Source organism: Petaurus breviceps, unplaced genomic scaffold, assembly GCF_028583685.1.
Source record: "Petaurus breviceps papuanus isolate PSGF00001 unplaced genomic scaffold, PetGlider_PUasm1.0 37, whole genome shotgun sequence".
NCBI lineage: Eukaryota > Metazoa > Chordata > Mammalia > Diprotodontia > Petauridae > Petaurus > Petaurus breviceps.
In genome coordinates, this window is record NW_027186296.1 from 33431737 (window position 1) to 33459287 (window position 27551).

Below are 27551 nucleotides of genomic sequence, written 5' to 3' on the forward strand. Positions count from 1 at the left end.
CCTTCCTTCCTTCCTTCCTTCCTTCCTTCCTTCCTTCCTCCCTCCCTCCCTCCCTCCCTCTACAGTTCCTGTAGTAAAAACAAATCAGCTTCAGAACCAGGAAAAAATGAATTCATTTCCCACCTTTAACGTATACTAGCTGGGTAAGTCCCTTTCTTCCTCAAGGCAGACAGGCCACAGTGCTCCAAGTGTGGCCCAAACCAGATTAAGATGTAGTTCCTGACTGATTTTAATGTGGTGATATATCAATTTTTTTAAAAGGAATATATAAACATGTGCAGTTTTCTAAGTCACTCTATGGCCCACAGGAATCCTTATGCACAGCTTCATGGCTTCATTTCTATTTGAGCTGGACATCACTGCTCCAGACATCTCTACGCTAATAAGGAAGACAATGACCTGAACTGGTAGAGGGAGTTTCCTTTTTTACAATTCCCTCCACCAGTGAAATCATAGGTCCAATCAAAATCCCTATCCTGTCCACATTTCTTAGGATGGTGCTTTAATGCATGGCATGTACTAGGTAAATATTTGTTAATTGATTATCCGATTCTTACTGTTGTTGCTCTTTGTCCTTTTTATTCTCGAAGAGAATGGATAAAATCATGAGGGTGATGTCTTGACTAGTTCATGGATTGGATTTAAGTGAGGCAGAAGCATGCAGAGCCATCAGCCTCACTCTTTCCTCCAGTCACTGAAGTCCCGGCGTTCTTTCTGACCTGCTCATTCCAACTCTTGCACCTTTCTTTACACTTTTCCTTCCATTGCTCCAGCTTTAACTTAAATTCCACCTGCTTGATAAAGCCTTTCCTGAGCATCCCAGCCTATAGTGGGCTCTCACTTGATCAGAATTCCTGTCCAATCAGTGCCTGTTTTACTGGAAGAATATAAGCTTCCCAGATTCTTAGGGCTGGGAAGGTGTAATGGGAATGCAAATTTGGAAGATCTTCCCTGCCCCTAGGCTAAAGTGCACCTGAAGCCTGGGGTGGGAGGCTTGTTTTTCAGTAGATACTTTTTGATTGGCCAGTGGGTCCAAAAGGTTGTTACATTCTCTGAGCCAGGAGAAGGCTATATAAGCCCTGATGTGTAGCTTTGTTTTGGGGGCTCACTTTGAGAAGTGTTCTGTGATTTGATCTGGATTCTGGGAAGCCATTGTCCAGAGCCCACCCCCCCCCACTTTGAAAAACCCAGGTGTTGAAAGCCAGATGTTGATTTGATATGGATGTAATGGCTGGACAATTTGGAAAGCTGTTTACTTGATCTGTTTCTGTCTTGATAATTCTGCCTGTATACTTTGAAGTTTGGGGTGCTGACCTTTTTCCCCTGACCAAGGTAAATGATATATGTCTGACTGATTAAAGTAAGCTTGTTAACCCCTTTTGAGTTGCTTTCCTTTATCAAAGCAGATCCAAGAACCTGTATGAGCAGCCACCCTAGGGACTCCAGGGTGCTTGCTGCTACAGAAGGAACCTTAGAAACTGACTTAGGAATCTCCTCTATGGAATCCCTCGAATGTTTTCCCCTCTTCAACACCCCCTATGGTGAGTAGCTCACTATTTGAGGTTTTAAGAAAGTAGGATGGTTAGAAAGTTCTTCCTTAGTTTGAAAATAATCTATCCCCCTTATAACTTCGGTCTATTAGGCCTAACTATGCCTTCCAGAGCAACTGAGAAACATGCATTTTCTTTAGCAATCCTATTTCAATCTTGACTGATTTTGAGCTTACTGGTCAATTAAAACCCTCAGGTGCTTTTCATATGAATTGTTATGAGGTCAGGTCTCCCCTGGCTTCTCACTTGCCAATTGATTTATGAACCTAAAGACAGGCCTCTCCATGTTTGAGGTTGGGTCCCTTACTATCAAAAAGGAGAGGTTTCATGAGGATCAATTTCTTCATTTGGCAACTTACCAAATACTTCCTGACACTGTTCCTTCTATGTTTCTCTTCTCTTTCCAGTTACTATATTTCTTCTACTTCTACCAACATCATTTCCCAACTCCTAGAATATGACCTCATCTATATAATGGCGGTATACTGCCCCTGCAGTCAGAAAGATTTGGGTTCAAATTTCATCTCCAACCCTTACCAATAAGTAAATCACTTAATGTCCCTGAACTTCAATTTCCTCATTTGTAACATGAGACCAATAATACATTGAGTACTTACCTCACTAAAAGTAGGTTATATAACTTCTCTTCCACAAATTTGTGATCTATAAAATAGGGATTATAACACTTACCCCAAAGGTTGACACTCTAACATTTTTCATCCATAAGTTCATTTGCAGAGAGCTGCATTCTGAGACGAGGCACAAGAAATATAAATTAAAAAGGAAAAAAAAAAAGAGGGCATCCAGGTGGCACAGCAAATAGAGCACCAGCCCTGGAGTCAGGAGGACCTGAATTCAAATCCGACCTCAGACACTTAACACAAAAACTAGCTGTGTGACATTGGACAAGTCACTTAACCCCAACCTTCTCTCCTCCAAAAAGCAATATATATATATAATGTGTGTGTGTGTGTGTAAATTCAAACTATAATTAAATGCCTACAATATGCAAGGCTTTATACTATGATCTAGTGATATAGATTCCTAGAGATTTTGAATCAAATGAATATTACATTTAGAGCCATGAAGGGCATGACAATATACTGCCCTTAGGCCAAAGCTCCCTTCCCTGACCACACTCTGTTCTCCCATGCCTATCATTTCTGGTAGCCCTAATTCCACTCTCACCTACCCTTCCATTATACCCCATGGGACCTCTGATCTATCATTAACAATCTACCCTTGATCTTATTTTTTTGTGTTCTTAATTTTTTAATTAAAAAAAATTCTGATATTTACAAATGGCACCTAAAATAAGCACTTCTAAATAGAAAGGAGAATTGGGGGGGGAGGAAATGATTGTAAATGAAACTACAAAATCTTTATTATGTACAGCTTGATTTTCTTTTTAAAAATGAAATAAAATTCAAAATACAGCTTTTAAAACTGACCTGGTTATCTGTGATTCTTCTCCAGCTACCTTCTTTTTCCTTATCTGTACATTTTTTTAAATGCCTCAATAACCTCAATAATCCTCTTTCCTATTTTAAGAGTGGAAGGTAGGGGACAAAACCCTAGCCCCAACCATCCTCCCTTCCCCTGCCCCCACCTTTTTCCTTACACCTGTGTCTTCCTGGAAATTACTTTGTACATATATATCATAGAGCTAGATTCCCCGATTAGCCCAAATAATGAATCCTGGGAAGTCATCCCATTATTCTAATTCATACTGCATATTTCCATTGGGCTGTAACCAATGACCATATTTTACATGTCATTATACTGTGAATAGTGTGAATAGAAATCATGCAGCCTAATGGTGGTATTCATTATTTGCACTAATTGGAATCTAGAGGTATTTTGGATAATTCCCATATGTTGTTTCCACCAAAAGGATGTAAACCCCTTGAAGGCAAAGATGTGTTTCCTCTACTCTTTGTATACCCAACCTAGTTCAGTAGTTATATTTTATAAATTGTTATTGTTAAATTTGAATTGAAAACAGCCCTCACCCTTAAGGAGCTTATAATTCTACCTGAAGATACATCTTCATGGGGAAGAGATCAGAAAGTATCTATTGGTTAATAGGCCATTTTTCAGGATGTCCCAGCTTCCTAAGTGAACCACTATAATGTGATTGATGAAGTGAGTCTTGGAAGGACAGGAAAGGGGATTCTGACAGTAGAGAGAAGGTAAACCAGTGCTGAGACAGGGTCACCAAAAACTGACTCTGACTGTGCCACCATTTCCCTGAAGGCCACCTTGCCAAGGTGCCTCTTGTAATCAGAAAAAAATTACAATAATGGGGCAGAGCAGAAGTAGGAAGATTGTTAGATTGCCAGAGGATCTGGATTCAAATCCTAGCACCTCCATTAACCTCTGTGACATTGGTAAATCATTTAACCTCTCTGGGACTCAGTATCCTCAATGTGGAGGTTAGACTAGATTGTCTCTAAGTTCACTTCCAGTAACAAAGCTATGTTCCTATCACCTTGACTTCAGCCAGTAGAGAGCAGAGTTCCCTATCTATGTAAATTCAAACCAATATTAAATGTATACAGTTGACAAGGCACTGTGTTAGGATCTGATGACACAAATTCCCAGAGATTTTGTAGTAGATCAATGTTACCCTGAAGCAGAAATATATCATACATTCTAAGGACCATAGAATTAAAGTTGGAAAAGATCTTAATGTTCTTTGAGTCCAACTCTTTCGTTTCACAGAAAAGGAAATTGAGGCAGTTAGTGTAGTGCTAAGGGGATCCCTCAATGCTAGAGGGATACAGAGAGTAAGAGTGGCCTTTGATGGAGTCGTTGAGGAAGGCTTCTTAGAGCAGGTGATTTGAGGTCATGGTGCTGTGGGTTTCCCTACAGATTCTGAATGAGAACTCTACAGTCACAGAACATCTATGTTCCAAAGCTCAAGCAATAATTTCATATTTGGTAGAGCTGATGTTGATCTTCCCTGCATTGCCCCGGGGCAGGTTGAGGGCTCCCCAATGGCTAGAACACCCACATGAATTTGGATAACCCACTGTTGTCCAACAAGTCTGCCTTCCCCATCGCTCCTACACCCTGCCATCTGATGCCACTTCACAATCCAGTTGTTCCCCAGACATGCCCCATGGAGTCCTGATGAATCTTAATAGTCATTATTGACTACAATCCCTCCCCTCATTCATGCTATGGCCTCATTAACTTTCTAGGATGTTTGGGATTCGTACTCCTGCCTGCTGCCCACCCTGAAAATGATGTGTGCCTGAATGCACTGAACTGAGTCCCCTAGGCATCTCACACTAAAGGAACATGGGCAAGTCTCAGTTTCCTCATCTGTAAAATGAAGGAATTAGAATAGATGTTCTCACAGGTCCCTTCTGTCTCCTAATATTCTAAGTCTTGGGGCCTCCAACAAATCAGCCATTCACTGGGCCTAAGCAGCAAAACAATTACTTTTTCCATTGCTAGTTCCTGTTAATCCACTCAAGATAAATAAAACTAATGTGAGTCCATTTGTCATGTGGACTTAATTATTCCAAATTGCATTTGTCTTGGCTGAGAGTGCTAACGTGCTTCACAATATTTGTGATTTACCAAGAAGGATTCAGTACCAAATGTCTCTCAGATGAGGAAAAAAGAAGAAAAGGAAAACCTTATCTTCCTCTGCAACTCACTATTCTTGATCCCTCCCACCCCACCACCCAGCCAACATGGACCATCAGAAACAAGGAGGAGCCAGAACAGGAACAAGGGGTACCCCGAAAAGGGATCCTGCTCTGGATAGGCAGTTGCTTGTCAACAAAGCATCGCTTCTGGGACCTGCTTGCTCCAGAAGAAGATGATGATGTTGGTGGAAAATTGTGGTCAATGAGGACACAGTTTTCTGTTTAACTCCATTACTGGATAATAAGCCTCAAGGCCCCATTCTATTTAAAAAAGGTCTAGCCCCTGAACCGTGAAAGCCACATGTGAGAGAAAAGGGAAGAAAAACAAATCAGATAAAGATCTCTTAAAAAAAAAAAAAAAGGAAAAACAAGCTTCCCTTCTTCCCTCCTCAATATTCTGGATGACAAAATGCAAAAATGAAGTTTTCTTTTTTGGAGGCAGGGGTCTCAGTAGAAGGGTCTCTTCTTCTCCATTCCAACTCCTCACTTTTTGATTAACTTTAGGTCTTTGAGGCTCTTCTGTCCCAGTGTTCTTACCATTTATAGGAATCGGGAACGAACCTATGATTTTATTGTGATAGGGAACTCCTGAGTGAGGCCAGTCCTTCTTCTAAGTCAGGCTGACATCCTCTCTGCAACTTAGCTGTCTAGAACACTGAGAGAGGAAATTATTTTCTCAGGGTCGCACAGCCAGTGTGTGCCAGGACTTCTTGACCTTAAAGCAAGCTCTCTATTCATGAAACTATGTGACCTTTCAGTTAGAGAATGAAAGAACCACAGAATCTTAGAGAAGAAGAGACCTAGAAGGCCCTCCAGTCTTCTCCAACCACCATTAGATTGCAAGCTCCTTGAGGGCAGGGAATGTCTTTTATTTCTTTTTGTATCCTCAACACTTAGCAAACTAGTGTGTGCTATGAACACTGGTTCATAGTACACACTAAGTGTCTCCTGGATTGTCTTTTGCCCCTTTTTGTATCTCTAGGACTTAGCATAGTGCCTGGTACATAGTAGGCATTTAAAAATGCTTATTGATTGACTAACTGATCACTCATTCAAAGTAAAAATTGCCTTTATACCATCCCTGATAGCCAACAGGCAATTTTAGACAGTCAGGGAAATAAAGGGTGGGCCTAGGGCTGAGCTATCAAGCTGCTGAGTATCCCACCATATTCATTTCTCCCCTCCTAGATAAAAGAAACCAAGTTCCTTCCCTCAAATTGTGAATGTTTAATGAGAGGTATAAGGTACTGAGCTAAGTACTGTGGGAAATACAAAGACGGCAAAATCATCTCCATTTTCAAGGACCTAACACTCAAAGAGGAGAACAAGATCAGTCAGGAACACAGGGAAAAGGCACTTAGCAGTGCAAGGCCACGTGAAGAGTATGGGCAGTAAGTGTTCTAAGATTTAGAGCAGATGCAAATCATTGGGGATTGGGACTAGAGGCTCCAAGTAAAAAGTCAGAACTTGAGCTGGGCAGAATTTAGGCATCAGAAAAGAAAGTCAGAGGCAGCAACCTCAGCAAATGTTTCACACGCACAGCTAGGGCTGGGGCAGGCCCCACACCACTTTAAAACATGAATCTATTTTCTACCCCAAAGCATAGAATCAGTCAATGAGCATTTATTAATCACCTACTATGCTCCTGGTACTGTCCTAAGTCCTGGGGATGTAAAGAAAAAGAAAAAAAAGTATGTTCTTGTGGGTATTGACATTTCCAGGAAGTATTCTTAAATGTGTGGTGGGTAAGTGGGTGATACTATCTACATTTCACTCTCTGAACTTAGGGACTGTCTGTGCCAAAGAACCTTAAGCTTAATGAAATTGAGAGCAGGACTAACAGACCTCAAAGAAACTCCCATTACTCTCCCATGTATTTTTTCTGAGGTTTTTATATGGGAAAGTGTGCATGCCAGGAAACAGCATTTGCTAGATAAGACACTTGTAAGTCCTAACCCCAGGGCCACAGAGGGGGGAGTGATGAGGAAATGAGAGGAGGGGAGGGCAAGGTAAAGCTTGTGGGTAGATATAGTCAGATGAAAAATGGGGTGAGCTTTTTAAAAGAAAACTTCCTTATTTCTGTAGCTTTTTTTGACTTACCCAAGTTCTCCCTTCTCCAGCAGTTTTCCATCTTTCCCTTCACATAATTCTTCACATCGTGGGTTCATGAGTCTCCCCCACCCCCTTCCCAGAGCTCCCACCATCTGGAGCAACCCCAGGGATGCTTAGGCCTCGGAGTCCCCATCTCATGGTAAATTGAGCCCTTCCTCCCTCCTCCCCCTGGCCCCATTGGTGATAAATGGAGCAGAGGCCTCAAGAGGCAAACTTTCTCACTGGGTTTAACAAATCATTGATTTTAAAAATTAATAAACCAACTCAGCCAGGGAGCTTGAGGGACCCAGTTCTATGTACATGACTCCAAGTGCTATAAAGAGGCCCAGGGCTTTATTCTGTTCTATCTCTTGGGCATTCTTCCAGCCCCAGCAACCAGCCTGGGGAGGGGGGGAAGAGGACTGACTGGTGGTTAGGGCTCAGCGGGGTCATGAAATATTCTGCCCCACCCCCATAAAACATACTCTCCCTTCCTCTCCAGAGTAGGTACCAGAGTTGACACTTCAAATTTGCTCTCTGAGGTTCTAAGAAAAACCAAGCTCTCTGAGACAGTCCCTAGAGAATTCACCACGGCAGATCTCCTCCTCACCCACCTACCCACCCCCACCTCCCTTCTTGCCACTTCCCACACAGCCGGGCCTAGAGTTCATCCAGTATTCATGAAAGAACAGGCTATCAAATCCTGTTCCCCGGACAGCGGGGAGGGGCCTGAGCCAAGGACAGATTGTTATAAATAGGCATGTCTGCCTGGGAGAAGGTCACAGGGACCGGTGAAAACTGCCAGAATTTTAACAAGAGAGAGTAAAATGCAAATTAACTGAGGGCCCCACACTACACTCTTTCAAGGCAGTGTTTGCAGAAACTGGGATTGGGGTGAGAGGAAGAGGAGAAGGAGAGAGGAAGAAAAGAAAAAGAGAAGAAGGTGGTGGAGGCTGAGGGGGGGGAAGGGGGAGAAGAAGGGGAAGGGAGAAAGGATGAGGAAGAAGCAGGGTGGGTGGACAAGGAAGAAGAGGGGGAGGAGGATGTGGAGGGGCAGGAAAACCAGGAGTACAGGGAGAAAGAAGAAGGGAAGGTGGGAGAAGAGGAAGAGGAGAGGAGGGAAGGTGGATGAGGACGAAGGGAGAAGAGAAAGGATAAGAAGAAAGGGGGGCAAAGAAGAGGGTGAGGATAAGAAGGGGAGGAAGACAGGGAAATTAAGGAGGAAGAGGGAAAAGTGAAGGAGGAGGGAAGAAGGAGGTCAGTTGGCCGAGTGGCATCTATTCTAAGAGAAGGAAAGAAGAGGGAATGAGAAAAGATCAACCCCCGGGCCAGAGTGCTTTCCTGAAGGAAAAGGCACTTTTACATGTTATTTATTTATTTTTTAAAGTGCCCTGGCACCATTCCGTTCCTGGGCACTGGGCAGATTCTCCTGCCCTGCCTGGGGAGGAAGGACCAGAGAAGAATGGGAAGGTCATTCCTCCCATCTCCCTCTCTGCCTGCCTAAGAGGGGAAAATCCAAAACAGGCCTATCCTTGTTCCAAACCCAACCAACTTCCCACAAAGTGCCCCCACCCCCTTCTTTTTTCCCCTTCATTTCCAAGTGCCCTGTTGAAGCAGTCAGAGTACACAAATACTCATAGCTACGCAAATAGCAACTCTCTATTTGCTCAGCCAATATTGACTTTCCAGCCTAACACTGGTGCTATTGAGCCTGGGTTATTCACAATAATGTTTGACTAGCGTCAGAACAGCACCGGGTGATAACAGCCGGCAGAACAGGAAGGACCCCCCCCTTTGTCTCCCCTTCCCCCCTTGCCCATGGCCGGCCCCCTCCCTGCTGCCCTCCATGGGACACGGCCATAATGACAGAAGGACCAGGATGCTTATTTAGTCAAGTACAGAAAGGCTCAGGCAAGGAATCTCTCCGATGTCCAAACAAGCCGAGGTTAGAGTGTTATTGTGTACTCCTGCTAAGTCAACACTCCCAGGGAGCTGAAGGAACCAAAAAAAAAAAAAAAGGGTTATATTTAGGCTTGTCGTTTCAGGGGTGGAGCTCAGGAAGGAGTGATCTGGAGATACTGATTCAGGCCAGAGGTTTCACCTGGGAGCTTGATAATGGGAACAACTGCCTATGCACAGACACTGGGACTCTCTCCTCTCTCCTCCCAACTCAAGATGACTCAGATGGCAAATAAGGAATCCAGCACCACAGAGGTGCTGAGGGCCCACTGTATGAAGTGATTTGATCAAGGTCACATAGGGAGCAGTGATGACCTTGGACAAGTCACTTTCCAGTGTCCTCTTCTATGATATGCCGGTGATGGGTCTCAATGACCCAAAGGTCCTAATCTGTGATTTAGTGAGTGGCAAGGCACTGGTCCGAATAGCATCATGGTCTCAGAGAATGCCAAAGTCAGAAGGGAGCTAAGAAACAACTTGAAGTGGTGTAGTGTATGTGTAAGGTATCAGAAGTAAGGTATAGAAGCAAATATATCCGACCTGTAATTTGAGGGCCTGGGTTTGAATTTGGATTTGCTACTTACGAGCTAGGTGACTTAATTAATATACTTTGATAGACTGGGCTAAATTTATGGAAAGCCAAGTTATTTCCTTTCTCTGAGACTCAGTTTCCTCCTCTCTAATATATTGGGATTAAACAAATTTCAAGTCCATCAAGTCCCTCCTTTGTGTGTATGTGATACATAATATTGTAGTTGTTTTCATGTATGACTCTTCATGGTTCTGTGGACCATACTGCCATTTTCTTGGCAAGGATAGTGATTTGCCATTTCCTTCTCCAGGGGATTAAGGCAAATAGGGATTAAGTGACTTGCCTAGGGTCACACAGCTAATAAATGTCTAAGGCTGGATTTGAACTAAGATCTTCCTGACTCCAGGTCCAGAACTCCTACTGAGCCACCTGTCTCCTTTGATCCTTTGGTATAATCCAATTCTCCTTCCCCCAGTTTTGCTGGACTGGGAATAGACCTATAATTTTATTGCATACCAATAAGCTTCCAGTATACCAGCAAACCAGGGACTTGCCTGATGAAACTCTTATCTCCTAACAAATATCAATACCTGCTCTGCAAGAGCCTTGAGAGGTTGATTGCCTTTCTCTGGGTCACCCAGAGACATTGGCCTCTGATAATGGAATCCACTCCCCATGTACAGACACTGGGACTCTCTCCTCTCCTCTCCCCCTCCAGAGAATGGACCTGAACTCAGGTATTTCTGGCTTTGAAATGACTCTTCTGCCCACTGTTCCCCTCTGTTAGTTTTGCAGATGCAGATAATAAAATATTAACAGTTCCAGAACCAGTCTTCTACATATACAATAATGTAGTGTGGAATCAGAGAGCAAAGGACCCCCTTCCCCTCCACACCTACATCATTAAAATGAAAAATGCTAGAGGGAGTAAGTCACTTCCTCTGTGCAGGCCCCTGTTTTCCTCATCTGTAAATGAAACAGGAAGGACCAGACACCAGGCCCTTCCAGCTCTAATTCCTATGATCCCTCCTCACTGGGCCTCAGTTTCCTTTTCCTCCTGTGCAGAATGAGAACTTAGACTGGATGGCTTCCAGAGAATTCTCCTAGCTCTCAATCTATGATCAGATCATAGGGGTTACCAGACCTGCACACATGCAGCCATTAAAATGAAATCCAGGGCACCACAGATCCTAGGGTTAAGCAATGTGGTCTATAAATCACAAGAACCATGGGGATTCCCAGAAAGGCAAGATCCTCAGGGGCTAGAGTAAAGAGGATGGAGAGGTAGAGAGACCTTCCCTGCCCCCAGCCAAAAGAGGAGCAAAGCTACTCAAGGAACACACTTTGATCAGCTGTGCTGTGTTTATGGATATGGGCCCATGGCTTATCCCCAGGTCAATATTAACCAAATTATCATAATTACCCAGGGGCTGTTCTAAAAATTAGTCATAGCCAGCCCTGGTATATTGGGAACACCAAAACAGTGATTTTCTCAAATTGGCCATTCACATTCCCCACTAACTGTTCTCCCTAAAGGCTTTAGAAGTGAGCAGGAAACTCTCCAGAAACATTTCAGACTGTATCCAGGCCATTACACTGAGCCTGGCCATCAGGCTTTTGGAACTGAGAGAAGTTTTCTATGGGGTGGTATTCAAGAAATAAAAATATAGCTTGAATCATTCATCCAGCAGCAATCATCACCCTTTCCCAGTAAGAAGGCAATAATTTTTCAAAACCTACCTCAACGTGGTCTCTCCTCTTCCACCGAATTTTCTACTCACTCTGTCTCCCTTACTCCTTTTCTCTCTCCTTCAGATCTGGTAACTTATTCCTTATGAGTAGGGTTTTTTGGTTATTTCTTTCTCCTTTTTTTTTTAGCCATGTCTCACATAATATCCATAGCAGGGCCAGTGTCCCTTACAGATCAATCATTTAGTAGGTTATACTAGCCCCTAACATTCCTCTTCTACTAATGGTAGGTCCCTCAACTTTTCTCAGTAGGGGCTGTTAACACATCAATAAAAGACCCATTATTCAGCAAAATTTCCTCTCCCCAGCATAAGGAGCTTAGAAAAAAACACCACCACCCAACCAATATATTTTGGGAGTGAGTATGAATCAAAGAACAAATATAAGCTCACAATCCTTTTGCCAAATTTAACAATGCATCATTTTCATGTGCTAACAGCCCCTAATGAAGGCAGCAGCCAGCAGTTAGGAAAACAAACCAGTTGGTTTGCTAACCAGAATGGAAATGTTAACAGAGGTGTGATATAATGGTTGACTATTGCTGGATGTCAACTAGTTGATACACATTAGGTAAAGTATTCATCAAATTGAATTCAAAAACATTTATTGAGAATCTACTATAAAAGGCATAGTGCTAGGCTAGGGATAATAAAAGAGCACATTTCCTATACTAAAAGAATTTATAATCTAGTAAGGAAGATAAGACAATACACCCCAAAAATATGTGTTAGCATATTACAAGTAAAAAGAAGAGATACAGGGGTGGCCAGGTAGCACAGAGAGTAAGAGCACCGGCCCCAGTGTCGGGATGACCTGGGGAATCGAATCTGGGCGCAGACACTTAGCACCACACCCAGAGATAACTGGCCTTGTAACCTTGAACAAGTTACTTAACCCCAATTGCTTTAAAAAAAAAAAAGAGATGCAAAGTAGTGTAAGAGATTCAAAGACAGAAGGAACACGTCTAGCTACTAAGGTTCAGGGAAAGCTTCACGTGAAATCTAGCCCTTTTTAAAAGGATACACATGATAGATAATAATCCCCAAAGCTCCTGTTTTAATAGAGCCTTGTGGTTTGCAAACATTGTTCTTCATACCAACCCTTGTGAGATAAATAGTGGAATTGTAATTATCCTTATTTTATGGATGAATTAACTAAGGTTCACAGAAGTTAAGGGACTTCCAATGAAGTGCTCCCATCATTCCCTGGAGCACTAAAGGGTCTCCTCAATGAAATCTCCAGTCACTCAAAAGAGCTCTATGTAATAACCACATTGCAAAAACAAAATGAAAAGCATATTTTGACTTTATTATGCCTTTATTTTATAAGGTTAGCTCATTGAGTTAAATGATCAGTACATTTGCTTTGATCAAGGATTTGGTCAAAGAAAATGAGGAGACTCAGAAATGAACAGATCAGTCTAAATTTGAGGAAATTGTGTGGTCTTTCAGTCACTCCAGGCAATTCTTTGGTGCAAATATGTTATCATTTTAACACCAATATTCACCCAATTGACTAGGAATCATGGAGTCCCATGATCTGGAGAGAATCAAGTGGGTAATCTGAAGGTCTATGGAAAAGATATATGGTGATTATAAGCAAACTCTAACAGAATTATCAACAAACCATGGCTCAGACATGAGAAGCGGTATAAACAATCATTAAGAACATAGATGACTGACTGTAAAGAGAGTCAGCAAGCTATGATGGATTCATAACTGTCCTCAGAACCAGGAAAGCCTGGTTTAGGTCTTCTGACACATACAGGCTCTATGACCTCAGTCAAGTCTCTTAATTTCTCAGAGCAACAAGCAGTTCTCTAAGACTATAAGTTATAAAGGCGGTACCAACCTGTATTGGTAAAGGGCATTTCCCCCCCCAGGGAATTCCCTATAATCATAGAAATCATAGTTCTAGTACTTATCTCTAACCCTACAACTGGAAAAGTGGTGGATTATTCAAACAGCCAGTCAGTCAATAAGCATTCATTTGTACTATGTGCCCAACACCATATTAACTTCTGACTATAGCAAGAATAAGGCTATAAATTATATAGCAAAAATAAGACCATAGCAAGAACAAGTGAGTTCTGCACAAATATCCATGAAACAATAAAATGCTTAGAGGAAAGATTTTAACTGTCCATAACCAAACTTATACAAATTTTTTTTTTTAAGACTTTGAGGGGTTTGAAGGGTTTTTATTGTTGTTGGGTTTTTTTTTTTGCATTCTTTTTATTGCAAAAAAACCCACTGTGACATCTAGATCCATTAAATGGAGTGCATTAAGTTAATTTTCATTTCTTTATGGAGAAGAAACCCCAAACTTGGATAAACTCCAAACCCAGCCTTCCTTGGGCAAGTCTAAAGTATCATGTATACTACAGTGGGATTCACATTCAGCTTGCTAGCCCAGTCCAGACAACGGGCCTGTCCTTCAGGGAAATAATGAAGTCAATCAAATTGGTCTTTTGCAACCTTTATCTCTGCCTTCTATACTCATTTCTTTTCCCATTCTCTCAGGGCTCTCTGACATCCTTCCAATGTGTTTGCTTTGGCTGATATATTCTTCCAAACCTAGTATATTCTTCAAAAACTCATATCCAGGGCATCCAGAAACAGCTGGGTCCATGAGGCCTCCTGCCTTTCCTACCTGTCTGTCACATACCACGGAGAGGAAGTAAAAAGAAACCAAAGGTGTGCTCCTTAGATATTGCATCATTGCCTTGACCCTGAAAAGGGGGAAAAGTTCTGGATTTTCCCATAGCAAAACTGAAAATATTTGCCAGGTATACATGGGTAGCAGGCACACCCACAGCAAAATTCCCAAACATGCCTAGATTGCAGACAAGGGATATAGTCTTAGGTCAAATCCTCTGTTTTTGGAGGTGGAGAGAGTCAATAATCTTTCATTAAATACCTTAGTGCAGGGATGTTAGAAATACAGAGACAAAAATTATGCATCCCCTGCCCTCAAGGGGTTAACATTTTACCAAGGGAGACAATAATTCTTCCATTTAGACCCTATGCAGAACTGCTTCCATAATAGAGGTAAACACCTTGGATGAACATATTTTTCTCGTTTTATGATTTATTTGAATAAGATAATCAGGTCATTGAAGAAATTTATCTCTGTGCTTCCATCTATCCATGAATCTTCTATAATATTAACCCATAAACAGCAGACCTATTATTGAAGGTCCTTTAATTATACATTTTGTTCTACTGGATCAAATGCCATTTTATCATTAACAAACCATGAACACATTTATATGTGTAGGCTCTGTAGTCATATGGCTATGAAAGCATGATCTATGATGAAAAACCATCCAGAGGAGGCTGCCTCTTCCCTTCTCCTATTTTCATCAAGAATAGTCGTGATGTATACCAGGACCATTCTCACATAGATTTTATAGAGATGAAGTAGTTATATGGGTTGGAAGTTGCTGATTTTATCTTGTGCATACACAGATTTTTGCGTGTTGTCTTCCCCATTAGACTGTGAGCTCCATTAAACCAGGAGCTATGCTTTTCCCCTTTCTTCATTTCCCTAGCCTTTAGCACAGTGCCTGGTCTCTGTTAAGTGTTTAATAAATATTTGTTGGCTTGTCAATTTAATTGTGCTTGTCACTGTAGGAGATATATAGACAGCTTACTTGAATTATCTACCTTCTAGGGTTGTTGTGAGGCTCAAAGGAGATTCTTGTAAGAACTTTGTGACAAAGTGCTTTTTAATGTAAGATTTTTTATTAATTGTCATGTTATTGGTCATATTCATTTTGCATCTGCTCTCCCCCCCCCTCCCCGCCCCCAGGAGCCTTTCTGGATGTTCTAAATAGTGGAGGCACTTCATAAATATTTGTTGAATGAACAATGAGCTCATGTTCTGATTCAGACTGTTAATGACCTGCCTATGATTTCAAGACCTCTTGGGGAGATGACCAGACCATAGTAACTCTGAAAATGGCCTGGGGGGATCTAGAGGTTTGCAAATTCAGCTGTAGAATATGTCAAGAAAACTAATTTAGCCTTACAGTACAGAAAAAGAAGTTTCTAGAAACAAGGAGGTGGTCATACTGCTGTCAGACCACACCTAGGTTCAGTTCTAAGCACTGTGTCTTAGGACAGACATTGGAAATCCATAAAGCATCAAGAGGAGGACACCTGGGGTGTTAAAGAGTCTAGACTTCCAGCGATATAGAGACTCATAGAAGGAATTCGAGATGTTTCAGCCTTAGAGAAGTGAAGATTTAGGCAGGAGGTGATAGATATTGTCAAGAATTTAAATGATTATTACACAGAATGGGGGTGGGGGAGGAAACAAGCATTTATTAAGTACCTACTATATACCTGGGGCAAATAAGTGGCAAAGTGGATAGACTGCTAGACCTGGAGTCAGAAAGGCTTATCTTCCTGATTTCAAACCTGGCCTCAGGCACTCACTAGCTGTATGACCCTGAGCAAGTCATTTTACCCTGTTTACCTCAGTTTCCTCATCTGTCAAATGAGCTGGAGAAGAAAATGGCAAACCACTCCAGTATCTTTGCTACAAAAACCCCAAATGGGGTCAAGAAGAATCAGACATGACTGAAGAAATGACTGAACAGAATGTACCAAACACAATGCTAAGTACTTTATAGTTGTAGAGGGATTAAACTTTTGCCACCTGGCCTCTGAGGATAGAACCAGAAACATGTGGAAGTTACAAAGAGACATATTTGAGCTAGATGTAAGGAAAACTTGCAAAGGTGGAATTATCTGTCTTGGGTGGAAGAACTCTCCCCATCATTGTAGGACTTCAAACAAGTAGTCTTTTGCCTAATATTTTGTAAAGTGAATTACTTTTCAGGTATGGGCTGTACTAGATGATCAATTAAGAGTCCTTCCATTTCCCAAAGTCTGTGATTCTAGTTAGTTTTCTGTCAAAAGCCCTTGCAGCTGGTTTTTATTTTGGCCTTGGATCTTTCATCTAGTAGAGATCTGTCAGTTGCCTTCCCAGGATTTAGTGACACAGCCCAACTTCCCAAGGACTAAGAAATACTCCCTTTCCCCTCTGATTTTGCCGCAGCTTCTCTTTTATCATGGTGGATTTTTTTTTAAAAGGAAAGGAAAATTACATAGGGTCATAATTACATTGGTCTGTGTGTGAAATGTATGATTACCTTTTCCCAATCTAATACAACAATCTCTAAAAGAATATAAGCACACGTGAAAAGAAAACTCATTTAAAGGCCAAGTGTGATTTAAAAGTGAAATGAGCAATGCAGACAGCCCTGTAAGTGGAGTTCACTGGAAAGAGATCTTTAACAAGGCAATGCCACCAAAATTATTAATGTGCCTAGAGAAAATGAGAATGAAGAATTAGGGGAGGAATAGACTTCTAGTTCTGCTTGAATGATAGCATTTTGTAACTCCAAGCACTCAAAAAAGAGAGGGCCAGTTGGCCATGTTAGCCAATTGCTTCTCCCCACTGTAACTTTCTTTTTGATGGGTGAGGAATTTACTTAGGTAAAACTTTACTTAGAATCACAGAATCTAAGTGTTGAAAGAGACCTCAGATGAACCAGCCCAAATTATGCCTTAAAAGTAATAGCCCTTTAATGCCCTTTTCCCTTTTCTTACCCCTTGGGAGCAAAAGTTCCAAGTAACTTCTTCCAGGCCCATGGCAACTTTAATGAATGCTAGACCCAGTTGATATTTTTTTTCATGGTGCCCTAGAACCTAAAATTGAAAATCTTCTTACAGATTAAAAAAAATTTTTTAATTCTGAAGATATTTTTTTATCTGGTGGATTTGTTGTCTTAGATTGTTATCTTCATTGTTGTCATACTGTTATAATAAGCCAGAGGCAGAATCACATAATAGATGGAAAGCTGATCTTGAAGCCAGTAAGATCTTGATTCAAGTCCCACCCTTGATATATACTGGCTCTATGACTCCAGACAGATAGATTAACTACTCTCAGTGCTCTAGGCAATACTTTAAGACTACTAAATTGCAGGGTAGATGCCAACATGCACTGGTAAAATTAGTTTTTTCATCTGAGATTTTAATATACTTATGAAATCACAGTCCCAATCCATAAGACTGTCCATGTAATAATTGTCCTATAATAATTGAAATGAAATATGTACACTTAAATTGACTTTTAAGATTTGCAAAGCATTTTAGTGATTTTCCTAAAGCAAGGGTCCTCTCATGTCACCTCCATAGTCAGACTCTGCTGAGTGGCTCTGCTGAGCTACCCAGCTGCTTTCAGAGACCATCAAATGGTCTCTGAAATGCCTCATTGTACAGAGAAGGAATCCAAGATTCAGCAAGATTAAGTTCCTATTACAATAGTAAGCAGATAAGCTTGGCCTTGAACACCACAGCCACTGATTTCAGATCCAGTGGTGTTTCTGGGAGGTCACAAATGGAATTTTAGAGGAGGTGGGACTTTAGATTTATTGGTGGGTTGCTTGATTGGTTTTGATGTTTTATTGATGCTCTTCTTTTTTATATCACTTTCACTCTCTTTCACTTGCTCTCTCCCACCCCCAACCCTACCAGAACTCTTCCTTGTAACAAATAAGTATAGTCAAGGAAAACATATTAGCACCTTGACTGGGTCCAAAGATTCCTCATGCCACGACTCTAGCTCATGTTCTCTCTGCCAAGAGGCAGGAAGTTTGCTTCACCATCCAGTTCCCTGAAGTCACATTTGGTCACTGAATTGATCAGAATTCTATCAGTCTGGTTTTTCTTTATGTTACTGCAGTCATCATGTAAATTGTTCTCTGGTTCTTACTTTGCTTGGTGTCAGTTCATATACGTCTTCCCAAGTTTCCCTGAATTCTTCATATTTATCATGGGGGGGGGCGGGAATGAACATTTATTAAGTATGTGCCAAGCACTGTGCTACATGCATTACAAAATTATATCATTTGATCCCTATGGCTAATAAAAATAATTTTGAAAGACAAAGTTTTAGGGTAAATTATAATCAGTTTTACCAATTATGGCAACAAATGATTGACAAAAAGAGCTCATTATCCTCTCAATGATCAAAGAGGAAGCATAGCCACTTCTTGAAGTTTCTGTTGCCCTTTATGTGGGACAGTAGAGGTGTTTCAGCAGGTGGCAATCAACTCTGATTAGATGACAATTAATGAGAGGCAGATTTTACAAAGAGAAGTGAGCTCACTCCAATGAGGGGCTAAAAGTGACATCACATCACTTTTGGACAGAGAAACTATCCCTATACCCAGATCACCCTCAGCCTTGGGTAATCTAGACCAAAGGCCCTATCTCCACTCAAGCTTGATTGAGCAGAAGTCACCTTAGATTAGAGATTCCTTGTAAGGTTGGGTGGGGTCTGACAAAGATTGAGGAGAGTTAATTAGGGTCCTTCAAGAGACTGGAAAGTCAAGACAAGAGACAAGGGAACTCTTCGTCTCCCCAAATAATTGTTTTTTGATAATTGTTTCTCTCATTCCTGTAATCTTCCTCTAAGGGAAGAAAGAAATTTGATAAACTTGTAAATTTGGAGGTGACAGGGATTTTCCTGCCCCTCCCCCCCATCCCATATTCCTGTATGAGTGGCTTAAAAGGACTGAAGGGCAAAGGAGTAATGCTTAACAAAATAAGATAGTAATATGTGGAACTATCAGGATCTTGGGAGGATAAGTGCTATTATTATCCCCATTTTGTAGTTGGGGAAACTGAGACTGAGAAAGGATAGTCATTTGCCCAGGATCATAGAGCTAGTAAGTATCTGAGATCAAATTCAAACTCAGGTCTTCATGACTCCAGGCCCAGTACTCTATCCCCTGCACCATCTAGCTGCCTCTACTGGCACAATAACATTGAATAATATTCATATACAACAATTTGTCCAGTCATTCCCCAAAGTACGGATACCTGTTTTTTGTATATGTGGAATCTTTCCCTGTATTTTATGTTTTAAAAGTATATACCTAGTAATGGCACTATCTTGTCAATGCATATGTGTAGTTCAATGACTTTTTTTTGTTTGTTTGGGATAAGATTTAAAAACCAGGAGAGGAGCGGCTAGGTGGCGAAGTGAATAGAACACTGGCCCTGGAGTTAGGAGGACCTGAGTTCAAATACGGCCTTAGACGCTTGACACACTTACTAGACATGTGACTTTGGGCAAGTCACTTAACCCTAACTGCCCTCCAAAAAGCAAAAAATAAAAATAAATTAATTAATAAAAAAGAAACAGGAGAGAGGAAGGAAGCAAGAGGAGGAAACACTGAACCCTATGGTTCTATTAAAGAGACATAGGATTCAGTATAGAAAGAGGCCTCAGGGACTGCTCTGTGGGATCTATGCCACAGGTTGTCCGCCCCCAACCTAAGTAGCAAGGATTGATTAGAGCTTCTTAAGGGAGAAGTAGGGAGTCAGTCATTTGATGTTTCAAAGTAGGTACCTGCTCCTGGGGATTTGCATTTTAGCAAGGATCAAAGTCTTCCAAAAAAAAAGACAGAGCTCTGAAGTCAGAGGTACTTTAAATTATAGCATGTAGCAATGACTACAGTAATGCAAATGAGAAGAACAAAAAAATTCCTACACCAAATGCTTTGTAATTACAGTGACCGATCTTGACTCTACAAAAGAGATAAGGAAATCCACCTCTCTTCTCTCCTTTGAGAGGTGGGAGTCTATGGACAGAATACTGTGTACCATGTTAGACATAGTCACTAAATCAGTTGGTTTTCACTAATTATTTTTCTTTGTAACAAGGGAGGCCCAACTGGGAAAGCAAGTTATATACAGAAATGGCTGTGATGTAAAACCAAAAGCATCATTAAGAAATACTACAGGGGCGGCCAGGTGGCTCAGCGAGTAAGAACACCGGCTCCAGTGTCGGGATGACCTGGATCAAATCTGGGCTCAGATACTCAGAACCACACCCAGAAATAACTGGCCGTGTAACCTTGAGCAAGTTACTTAACCCCAATTGCTTTAAAAAAAAAAAAAGAAATACTACATAGGAAGCAGTCATTTATAAACTTATAATTTATAACTTAATTTATCAATGAGCTATTTAGAAATAATTTATTTATAAATAAGACCAACCCATAGTTGGAAGGTAAATGAAAAAGAAAAGCAGGAAATAAAAGAAAGGAGAGGAAAGAGACAGAGAAACATAGTGTCTAGTCCATGAATAGAGAAGGTGGCTTCCTATGCAGTATGACTGAAGGAGCTCTAAGAAGGCCTTCCTACCCCTAATACCTTCTCTAATAGACCACCAAAGTGCTTAAAATCTCATTCCTTTGTGTTTATGATATTAATAAACAATTTACAACTATGGTTTATGTGTTTTCAGGTCCCAATAATTCCACATATTACTATTTTATTTTGTTAAGCATTACTCCTTTGCCCTTCAGTCCTTTTAAGCCACTCATGCAGGAATATGGGGTGGGTAGAAGGGGCAGGAAAACCCATGTCACCTTCATATTAACAAGTTTATCAAATTTCTTTCTTCCCTTAGAGGAAGATTATAGGAAACAAACAAGCAAAAAAAAGTACTTGGAATGTGGGAAAAAGTATTTCTGAAGAAGGAAATGAAGTCAGGAAATAGAGGTTGGCATGATGCCTCTCAAATTAAAAAAAAAATATATATATATATACTGGAGATGTATGAGGCCTTGGTGATACCTAGTCCAACACACTCTTTTTACAAGTGAAAGTTCGAGAAGTGAATTCACTTGCTCAAGGCCACATTGTTAGCTAGTGAGAGACCCAGAAAGCATCTGGCTTAAAACTCTTAGAGAAAAATTTGGTACTTCCCACATCTCCAATAATAAATGTGGCAGTTATTCATGTCAGTTAAAAGTAAGGTAAGAAAACAATCACAGTATTATGAGGATGCAGATGTAAATAGAATATTATAATTATATATATACATATACGTACACATACATATTATACACTTATCTGCAAGATAATACCATTCTTCCTGTTCACTTTATTTTACTTTTTCTGAAATATAGTTAATTTTCAGGGTATGAGGTTCTGGGAGTGTGTGTGTGTACTCGTGTGTGTTTATATCACTATAATTGGAAAAGCTTGAAGTGAGAAAAGCATTACAAGGCAAGAAAGCTCATTGACCAATACATTCATATCTTAAGAGGTGAGATGATGGAGAAGGCTGTGTTCCTTATAGCCTCAATAAAATGTGTAATCTCTTTAAAAAAGAAAAATAGAAAAGAAAAAGAAAGGAAGTTTGGGGGTCACTTGATGTGCTTTGCAAAGTTGTTGCCGTTTGGTCATTTCAGTCTTGTTTATCAACTCTTCGTGATCCAAGTTGAGGTTTTTTTGGCAAAGGTCCTGGAGCGGTTTGATCCAACTCTTTTTACAGATGAGGAAATTAAAGCAAACAGGGCTAAATGACTTCTCCAGGGTCACACATTTGTTAAGTGTCTGAGGCCAGATTTGAACTCAGGAAGATGAGTCTTCCTGATTCCAGGAATTCCTGACTCTATTCTATGCATTATGGTGCCACCTAGCAGCCCTAGGTACTGGGAGAACAGAAGGAAGTCTACTGGATACAGAGTGAATTGAGTAGAACTGGAGAAATCATATCACACATTAAGCAAATATAAATGTGAAGACATATAATAGTAGAAAGAGAACTAAATTTGGACTTACAGAGCCTACATTAATACCCTAGCTCTGTCATTTACTTCCTGTATGACCCTAGGTGAGTTACCTCTCTAGGTTTCCTCTACTATACGATGGGGTGATTTGCACTTGACCTTCCAGCTCCAGATCTAGGATTCTATGACAAAAAAAATTAAAGCCAAACACTGTGTGTGTATAATGACCAATCCTGGCCCAGAGGAGGGAAGGAGGCCATGCACTTACCCTCCTTTGGTTGAATAGATAGGGTATTAGGGGTGTAGAACATTGTCACCTTGGTGCTGATTGATTTTTCTTAGCTATTCTTCTTTTCTTTGTTGAAATAGAAGACTAGCTGAAGGGGTGAACCCACACCTACTCTATAAAGGAGGGTATATATTCAGAAAAGATTGCCATATAAAACCAAAAGTAATCAATAAAACAAACAAATGAATAAATAAGTGAAGAAGTAAGTAAAACCCCCAAATGGATAGATGAATGGATGAACAGATAAATTAAAAAGTGAATAAATAAATGGGTAAGTAGACAAATAAACAAATGAATGAACAAATGGATGAATAAATGAATGAATGAATGAATACATTGGACTGGCATTCAAAACAGCTCTCTCAGATTCCCACTAACTAGTTTCATGATCTTGGGTAAATCATTTCTGGGCCTCACTTTCTCCACAAGTAAAACAAGGGGGCTCAGACAGCTTCTAATATACCTTCCAGTTCTTGCATTGTATGACTCCATGATTCTACAAAAGAACTGCATTGAGAGTATCAATAGCAGTGTCCAGAACTACTTAGAGGCATCCTAACATTGTGGAAGGAGCCCTGGTTTTGGACTAATGAGATCTGGGTACCAACCCCAGCTCTGGTGCTCTACCCCCAATCTGCCAAGTTTGGGTAAATCCTGTTACCTTTCTCCCTCTCATCTATAAAAGGAGAGCTGTGGCCTACATGGCTTCTAAGTCTCTTGGAGTGCTATAGCTTTGCCCCCCAGTTGTACATTCCCAAGGGAGAGGAAGCCAGTCGGTCATTTGAGAGCCCACAGACTGAAGAATCTGGGACTAGGTAAGAGGTACAGAATAAATAACCTCAGCTCTAGTTCTCAGAGAATTGAAAGCCTGCTAAAGGTCACTGTAATCCATCAGGGCTGTGTGAAATCTTCAGTAACACCCATAGAAAATAGACAGTAATGGTTAAAGAGAAGCATTGCTGGATCAAAGGATTCCGAAATGCTGGAGAATGGGTCGTATGAGAATTACAGATGCCTCCCAAGAGAATTTGGAATGGAGTTTGTAAAGGAGCTAAGATATAGAAAACACTCTGCAAACTTTATAATGCTATAAACATGTCAGTTGTTATTGCTATGCTAGAAGTAACAAGGAACCATAGAAGATGTTTGAGGAGGAGAAGGGCACGGTCAATTAGATCTCTACTTAAAAAGATTGTTTTGGCAGCTTTGTAGAAACAGAGTTGGAAATGGGAAAAGCTAGAACTAAAGAACCTGAATAAAAGGTCCCATGAAGGGAGCAGCTAGATGGCACAATAGATAGAGCATTGGCCCTCAAGTCAGGAGGACCTGAGTTCAAATCCAGCCTCAGACACTTAATAGTTGTGTGATCCTGGGCAAGTTACTTAACTCCAATTGTCTTTTTAAAAAAAGTCTCCATGAATAGTCTCTAAGAAAGACAGTGAGGACCTGTGTCCCCACCTGAACCAGGTGGTGGCCATGTGAGTAGAGAAAAGGGAATGGATTGAGAGATGCTATTAAGGTAAAATTAAGAAGACAGCAATTGATTGAATGTGTGGTAGAAAGAGAAGGGAAAGACAAGGAGTTCCAAGATGAGAACCTGAGTGATTGCAAGCACAATAGTAACTTTGATAGAGGAGAGAAACTTCTTCTTTGCTTATGGATAGACAGAATCAGAATCCAAACAGGCCAGAATGATAAACCAAATCTAAAAAGTTGATAGTAGAGAGAAATGTAAAGGTATGAACTGTACTAGTACGTGCAGGGGGGGAGGTCTTCTTAGAAAATTGTCCATGTACAAAAGATCTGGGGGGTTTTGTGGACTCTGAACTCAATAAAAGTTAGAGATAGCCACCCAAAATCTTGGGCTATGCTAATAGCATCCTAATGTACAAGAACAATTACAACTATCCTTCCATCATCCTTGGATATAGCTATCCAAGGTCATCATGACCTTGCTTAGGTCATGTCTGGAGGACTTTGCCCAATTACCAGTGAAAAAGTTGAGGAAGGACAATTGACAAGCTGGACATTGTCCAAATGAAATCAACCAGGATGGTGAGGAGACTGAGGACCCTATCATATGAGAACTGATTGAATATTTAACTGCCAAAAGAGAAGATTAGGGAGGCAACATGATAGCTGTCCTTCAAATATTTGTAGGAATGTCCTTCCGAGAAGGGAGTAGACTGGCTCTTCTTGCCTCCCATCACTAAATGAAGTCATGGGGACTGGAACAGTAAGGGGTTAACAGTCTGGATTGGGGAGAGATGCAAGTCCATTCTGTTTTGCCCCAAACGATGACTTTTCCACATCCCCATCAGCGGCTAGAGGAGGAGCGAATATAGTTTGCAAAGCTTGGAGACTTTTGTTTTCAGTTTTTAGGGATGAGAACAAAGGATAGAAATTACAAAGATGCAAATTTATATTTGAGGTCAAGAAAAACTTCCTGATAATTGTTGTTCAATCATGTCTGACTCTTCCTGACCCCCTATGGGGTTTTCTTGGCAAAGATACTCGAGGAGCTTGCCATTTCCTTCTCCAGCTCATTTTGCAGATGAGGAAACTGAGGCAAACAGGGTGAAGTGACTTGTCCAGGGTCACACAGCTAGTAAGTGTCTGAGGCCAGATTTGAACTCAGTAAAATGAGTCTTCCTGACTCCAGGGCTAGTGCTCTGTCCAATGATTCACCTAGCTACAGTGTCCAAACACAAGATGATAGACTGCTTTGGGAGGCAGTGGGTTCCCTGTCACTGGAGGTCTTCAGGAAGAGAAGTTGACCTATTGGTCTGCAGAGCTAAAGAAAGGGTTCTTACTAAGTTCCAGGTTGGACTAGAGGGACCCTGAAGTCCCATTATAACTCTGAGATTCTGTGATTCTAAAGTGTTATGATTCTAGTCTAATTCTCTTTCTGTAAAGACCAACTTCCTCCCACTCTTAGAGGTTGGTTCCCTTATCTTAAGACTGATCCCTCTTCAAATATAAATTTATCCAGGAGGATGAATCCTTTCAGCTCTTATCAGTCAGTCATACCTTAGTATGAAATAAGGATCTGAGACAGGTTTGAATAAAAGAATAAAAATGGTTTGGAGGCACTGGATGCCTGATAGCAGGGAGAGGGGAGCCATAGGAGATAAGGGAGTGGTACTTGTGTATTTAGGAAATATACACCTACCTAGTTTTGCCCTGATAGCCAAGGGCTCCCCAACAGACGGGAGGGAGGGCCCTGCTCGGGCCTGAGGCTCGGGGAAAAAAAAAAGAATCTGGAAGGCTTCCCAGATTATCCATATGACCTCCTAATTTATCCCTCAGAGGATGGAACTGAGCAGAAAACATGGAGATGAGGGAAGAGGTTGGCGGAGGTGGTGTGTGTGTGTGTGTGTGTGTGTGTGTGTGTGTGTGTAAAGGAAATGGGGGTGGATGGATTTTTTAATTGCCCTGTTCATCTGTTCTCCCTGGATGGTATATATAGAGTACTGTTCTCCCATCCTACCCCTGACCCCCCCACTCCACATAAGCATTGAGATTATGTTGTAATTTATTTTCATATTAGTCTTCCCAGAGCAAATCAAAACTCAAAACAAAGAAGCAGATGTGTCACCCAGTTAGGGTCTTGTCCCTTTCTTTACTACAATACAGACAAAAGCCTCTAGTGGAAATGTCCTTCCCCTTCTACCATGACAACTCCCATTCCTCTACTGACACACTTGCTATCTCTGGGACAGAGCAAGCCATTGATTACCCTGAGCTTCAGGTTTTCCATCTGTAAAATGGGAATAATAACAACCTGCATTTATATAATACTTTAGAGTTTGCAGAGCACTTTCATCATAACAACCCAGGAAGACAAGCAGTATACAGGGTGTCCCTAAAGTCTGGACACATAGGCAATCTCATTAACTATGCATATTTTCAAGAAATGAAATCAATAAAATTTTCAACCACACTTTGTTTAATTAGCATAAATTTCAGCCATGACATTTTCATATGGAATAAAAGCTTTCATTTATTGGGGACTATTTTCCATAGTAATGAGATTAATTTAATTAATTAATGAAATTTCCAATGTGTCTCCTACGTCTTTCTATGAAATCTCATTTATACAAATTATATAAAATGTTGTTGAAATTTTCATTCATTTCATTTCTTGAAAATATGCATAGTTAATGAGATTTCCTATGTGTCCAGACTTTAGGCACACCCTGTCTATTATCCCCATTTTACAGATAAAGAAACAGGCTGGGAAAAGGTTGAGCAATTACAAAGGACTCAAACTCAAGGTTTCTGACTCAGAGCCCAGCACTCTTTCACCACTCCTTCAAGTTCCCCCCTACCACCCTGCCCACTCCCCCATCACACCCTTTAAGGCAGTTTTCCCTTTAGGCTTCAATGAAGCAAAATCATGGTTTTCAAACAGGCATCTTGAGAGGTCCTTCATTCCCTTCATAACCAAGAAAGGTCACAGAAGGACATTCCAATTTTATTAGAATATTAGGGTTGGGAAGTACCTTCTAAGGTATAAACTAGTCCCATTCTTTCCTTTTCTTTCCTTTCCTCTTCTCTTCTCTTCTCTTCTCTTCTCTTTCTTTAAAGAAAGTGGTCAGAAGACTTTTGTTTTTGCAGTGCTGGGCACTTAGCAAGTGTTTAGTAAATTTTTCTTAATTGATTGATGAGTGGTTTCAGGGCCTTTCAGTAAATACTAAAGTAAGTGGCCTGGCTAGAGAGACCATTGTTGTTTGTCCTTCGTTCTGAAAGAGGACCATCACATCAGGAAGGTGATGCCAAGATGTGTAAGTGAATTGGATTTAAGTGAAGAAGGGCTGTGCAAAGTCATCAGCTTCACTTTCTCCTCCAGAGCTATCTGGGTCCAGTGACAAGATCTAGATCAGGTCGACTGGAGATGGCCCCTGAAAGAGAAAGTAAACCAGGAACAGGCACAGACAGAGACTTAGACACAAACCCAGACAGACAAGGGGGCAGAAAGTTACTGGTCCCTAGTTAGGCAGCACCTTAAGGTGTGGACTGGGATTGGGTACTTGCTCAGACTACTGAGGTCTCCTCCCTTCCCCACCCTAATTCTACCTTACCCATTTCTTTGAGATTTGAAACCCAAGAC

General features: G+C 41.0%; 1 protein-coding gene across 3 annotated transcripts in view; it reads right to left on the reverse strand.

The window, feature by feature from the left end:
• Nucleotides 1-27551, reverse strand: part of LOC138169070 (anaphase-promoting complex subunit cdh1-like) — a 91305-nt gene that overhangs the window by 29647 nt on the left and 34107 nt on the right. Inside the window, exon 5 of one of the 3 annotated variants that reach the window (XR_011170259.1) lies at nucleotides 26365-27342. The exons of the other annotated variants lie outside the window; for them this stretch is intronic. The gene's annotated coding sequence lies outside the window, so the exon portion shown is untranslated. Of the gene's footprint in view, nucleotides 1-26364; nucleotides 27343-27551 lie in introns of those variants that run through there. 3 annotated transcript variants of the gene reach the window in all.